General features: G+C 38.4%; 1 pseudogene; it reads right to left on the reverse strand.

The window, feature by feature from the left end:
- Window positions 1-608: 608 nt before the first annotated feature.
- LOC129320402 (uncharacterized) lies at window positions 609-3536 on the reverse strand (annotated as a pseudogene).
- Between the last annotated feature and the right edge of the window lie 2136 nt (window positions 3537-5672).

The following is a 5672-nucleotide window of genomic DNA, read 5'->3' on the forward strand; positions in this document are numbered from 1 at the left end:
AAGGTGAGAATAAAGATACCAGCATTTTACGTCAAGTAAATGTGTCAATAAATATTGTTCCTTGAATGTGAACCTGCTGTAATATAGGGGATATGAATTTGAATATGATAACACGACGAGAAGAAAGATGGTCTCAAAGGAGCAAGGGTGGAAAAAATTCATTCACTGATACTAAAATTCATAGAGAAATAGGAATATCTTGGTTTATGAGTACAAATGGCCAAAGCGTAAATGGGATATATGGATTTACTTAATCACATCTCTTTCCTTTAGCTTTTCAAAACCCCAACAGGTGTTTCACTGAGCTGCTATTGATATGCATAATATGAGAGACGATGGAGTCAACTTTCCCAAACATAGATACTTAACTTTTGATGCCTTCCTTTTCTTCTCCTAAGACATCCTCTTGTCTTGGCGAACTCTTCTTCTTCTTATCATGGCTTTGCCCCTTTTTTTTTAGCTCTAACTTTTGCTTAGGTTACCTTTACAGGTTTTTTAACCTAACGAGCTATTCTTTCCTTTTCATTTTCTATTAGCTCTAACTTTTGCCTAGGTTGCCTTTACAGGTTTTCAACCTAACAAGCGCTTCATTCTTTTTCATTTTCTATTTAAGCAAAGTAACGCTTGACAGCATCTGCATTAATGGGCTTTGCTAACTCTTGACCGTCCATGTTAGCTAGGATCAGTGCTCCTTCAAAAAACGCATGTTTGACAACATAAGGTCCCTCATAGGTCGGAGCCCATTTGCCTCTATTATCTTCTTGGTTAGGCAATATTTTCTTGAGTACAAGATCCCCAGCATTGAATTCCTGTGGGCAAAGTTTTTTATCAAAAGCTCTTGCCATTCTCTTTTAGTACAATTGTCCATGACACATTGCAATAAGCCTTTTCTCTTCAATCATGTTAAGTTGCTCAAATCGGGTTCGTACCCATTCATTTTCTTCTAAATCTACCTCTGCCAATACTCTTAAAGATGGTATTTCCATCTCAATGGGTGTAATAGCTTCCATTCTATAAACAAGGGAGTATGGGGTTACCCCTATGGATGTGCGTGCAATAGTACGATAACCATGTAAAGCACAAGGAAGCATCTCATGCCAATCCTTATAAGTTACTGTCATTTTTCCAATGATCTTCTTAATATTTTTATTGGCTGCTTTAACTGCTCCATTCATTTGAGGTCTATATGGGGCTGAATTATGATGCTTGATTTGAAACTTCTCGCAAAAGTTCCTGACTTCCGTTCCATTTAGATTGGGACCATTATCAGTAATGATCCTTTTAGGAATCCCATATCGGCATAAAACATTTGTCTTCATGAATTTAAGGAACGTCTTTTGCGTGATGCTAGCAAATGAATTTACTTCTACCCATTTTGTGAAATAGTCAATCGCGACAAGAATGAAGCGATGTCCATTCGAAGCTTTTGGGTTAATTGGGCTAATAATGTCAATGCCCCACATTGAGAATGGCCAGGGTGATACCAAATTATGTAATGGGATTGGAGGAGCATTTATCCTATTAGCATAGATCTGACATTTGTGGCATTTCTTGACATGCTCAAAGCAATCTTTCTCTATTGTTAGCCAGAAGTAGCCACACCTTTGAATCTGTTTGGCCATAGTGTGACCATTCGCATGCGTGCCACATATGGCCTCGTGTACCTCAACCATGATTTTCTTTGCTTCTTCTGAACTCACACAGTGAAGTAAAGTACCATCATAACCCCTCTTGTACGGAACATCTTGACTGATAAAGAATGTCATAGCCAAACGACGAAGGGTTTTCTTTTCATTCTCAGTCATTCCAGTTGGGTATGATCTCTTAGAGATATAATCCTTAATATCCTGGAACCAAGGATATTCTTCTCGATCTTCTTCAACATTCAGACAGTATGCTGGAAAGCTTCTAGCTTCCACTTGGATGGGTTGGACATGGACTCCACAATCAAGTTGGATCATTGCCGCTAAAGTGGCTAAAGCATCAGCGAAACGGTTTTTATCTCGAGTCAAGTGATGAAAGCTAACAACCTTAAATTTCTTAATCAAATCTATTAGGAGTTCTTGATAGGGAATCAATTTTACTTCCTTTGTTCTCCATTCTCCTGTTACTTGATGAATAATGAGAGCTGAATCACCAAATACCTTGAAACACCTTATACCAAGGGTAATAGCTGCCCGAAGACCATTAACACAAGCTTCATATTCTGCTATGTTGTTAGTACAATCAAATTCTAATTTGATGGCCACAGGAAATTGTTTTCCTTCTGGTGAAACGATCACCACTCCTACCCTATTTCCATGCATGTTGGCGGCTCCATCAAAATACATTTCCCATTCTTGCTCTTCATTATTTCCTTCATCATAACCTTCTTCTGTAGTGCATATGCCTTCATCAGGAAATTGAAAATCTAATGGCTGGTCATCCTCTAAAGGATTATCGGCCAAGTGATCTGCTATTGCACTACCTTTGACTGACTTTTGCATCACATGCTTTATATCATATTCCGACAGTACAACTTGCCATTTTAGTACTCTACCTGTAATGTGCGGGCTCTCAAAGATGTACTTAAGTGGGTCCACTCGTGAGATTAGCTAGGTAGTGTAGTAAAGCATGTATTGCCTTAGCCTTCTAGTTGCCCATACTAGTCCACAACAAGTTCGCTCAATCACCGGATAATGAGCTTTACACTCGTTAAACTTCTTGCTCAAGAAATAAATTGCTCTTTCCTTCTTTCCAGAATCATCATGTTGACCTAGCATTGCTCCCATTGAGCGAGGTAAAGTTGCTAGGTAAAGGATTAGTGGACGATCTGGTGATAGAGGGACCAAAATCAGGGGATTTAACAAATAATCTTTAATTTTATCAAAGGCCTTTTGACAATCATCATCCCATGTCTCCTTGCAATTTTTCTTTAACAGCTTAAACATCGGTTCGCAAGTAGTTGTTAGATTGGCAATGAATCTAGCAATGTAATTCAATCGTCCCAAGAAACTTCTAACTTTTTTCTTTGTTTGGGGAGATGGCATTTCTTGAATTGCCCTCACTTTATCTGGATCTACTTCTATCCCTTTACGACTCACAATGAATCCCAATAACTTCCTAGAAAGAGCTCCAAAAATGCATTTGTTAGGATTTAATCTTAGCCGATATTCGCGCAATCTCACAAATAACTTTCTAAGGACTCCAACATGACTCTCATTCTCTGCTGATTTAGCTACCATATCATCTACATATACTTCAATTTCTTTATGCATCATGTCATGGAATAGTGCTACCATAGCTCGTTGATAAGTTGCCCTAGCATTTTTCAAACCAAAAGGCATTACCCGGTAACAATAAGTTCCCCATTGGGTTGTAAAGGTTGTTTTCTCTTTATCCCTTTCATGCATAGGGATTTGATTGTACCCTGAATAACCATCCATAAAGGAATAGCGATAGCTTCGAGCAGTATTATCGACCAATACATCAATGTGGGGTAATGGAAAGTCATCTTTCGGACTCGCATTATTTAAATTACGATAATCAACACACATTCGAATCCGACCATCTTTTTTAGGAACAGGAACAATATTTGCCACCCATTGTGGGTAAGTTACTACCTCCAAAAATCCTGCTTCTAACTGCTTTATTACTTCTTCTTTTATTTGCAAGGACACCCCCATATTCATTCTTCTTAACTTCTGTTTCTTAGGCTCAACCTTAGGAAGTAATGGTATTTTATGAGAAGCAATGCTTGGATCTAGCCCGGGCATATCTTTATAAGACCATGCAAACACATCTATGTATTCTTTGAACAACTCAATCATTTGTTCCCTTTCAAGATTATCTACTATTTTGAGCATTCTTTGATCCTCCTTGGTTCCTATATTAACCACCTCAATCACTTCTTCATGTAGGCATATTCTCTTATCACTCAATTCAAGCATCTTAGAAAAAGTTTGGATTACGTCTTCATCATCAAACTCACAATCAGGCATATCAGTGGCAACGAGTGAATCATCTTCAAAGGGCTTATTAACCTTTGGGTGAGAGATGGAATCAGAAGAAACAAAATCCCTGGACGATGAATATGAAATGAGATAAAAATAAGGAACATGAATGAAATGGGGAAAAATGTATTGAAGTAGATAAGGCGGATTAAAGAGATAAACATGAATGCAACTGAAATTCATTTTCATAAATTACATGCACTAAAAGTTTGCATTAGAGAATACCCAAGATCTATTACCTAAACCTGGGCTCAAGAGTGGATAACAAAATAGGAACAACATAATTGAAACAATTACTCTAAGCTAATGACATTATTGGCCTCTTCAAACTCCCAATTCGTAAGGACTTTGCTGGAATCATCGATTTTTGAGGCACTTGTTCCACATGCTACATCTTCGTTAGAAGAGATCACCGAGATAGTTGGTTCATATATCACCTCGGATAGGCCTGGGAAGGATTCTTTAATGTGTGGAATCTCTAATTTACTGGCCTTTTTGCCTTTTGCCAAACTTGCTTTGTCTTTCATCTGGTCTTCTAGTGTAGGCTCATACCCTAACCCTTGGCGATTACAATTATCCAAAACCTTAATTGGACACGTAATTCCTTGTAAATGAGAGCCTAAACCTTTCCCTGGCATAAACCCACTCTTCGTCATGATTTTAGCCACGACGGAATTGATGTTGTGAGTACTATCGCAAATACCTTCAACCTCTAGGCTTTGAAAAGAAACTCCATGATCTTTCTCTACAGCCTCAATATAAGGGAGTGAGCTTGGTTTGCTCACCATGATTTCCTCCTCTCCTTTAACTGCTATAATTCCCCCATCATTAATGAATTTAACCTTTTGATGTAGGGTAGAAGGAACAGCCCTAGCAGAATGAATCCATGGCCTTCCTAGCAGTATTGTGTAACTTGGGTCTATGTTTATGAGTTGGAAATCCACCTTAAACCTGCTTGGCCCTATCTCCAGGGAGAGACAAACAGATCCTAATGCTTCCCGTCTTGATCCATCAAATGCTCTTACCATAATATTGCTTTTATATACACTTGAAGCTTCTAGTGATAATGATTCAAATGTGGAGAGCGGCAAGACATTTAACGCTGATCCTCCATCAATTAATACCCTTGCGATTATGAACCCTTCACATTTCAAAGTGATGTGCAAAGCCTTGGCTTGGTGGACAGCAGTTTCTATAACTTCCTCTTCCGAAAAGGAAATGGTAGAGGAGGCTTTTATAACATTCATTACACTTGCCACCTTCTCAGGGGTTATATTAGGCTGCACAAAAGCTTGATTCAACACTTCTTGTAATGCTTGGCGATGCGCTTCGGAATTCAAAATCAAAGAAAGTATGGAGATATGCGCTGGAGTTTTCTTCAATTAGTCCACAATGCTATAATCACTTTGCTTCATAATCGATAAAAACTCATCTTCTAATTTTTCCATTTCTTTAGGATTATCTTCCTTTGGCTTGTCAATACTTGCATTTTTCTCTTTTACCATTTTCCTAATGTAAGATGGTAAGTATGGTTTTCCACTTCGAGTAACACCCCCTTGGTTTGCCATTTCATTGCTTGTCCCGGTAATTAACATTGGGTTTTTATGGTTCTCCACAATGCTTTGATATTTCCACGGGACTGCTCAATCACTTTCATAGGGAAAGGGATGAGGCGTGCTT

Source organism: Prosopis cineraria, unplaced genomic scaffold, assembly GCF_029017545.1.
Source record: "Prosopis cineraria cultivar Desert tree isolate PC_DT_omini unplaced genomic scaffold, ASM2901754v1 PC9, whole genome shotgun sequence".
Classification (NCBI taxonomy): domain Eukaryota; kingdom Viridiplantae; phylum Streptophyta; class Magnoliopsida; order Fabales; family Fabaceae; genus Prosopis; species Prosopis cineraria.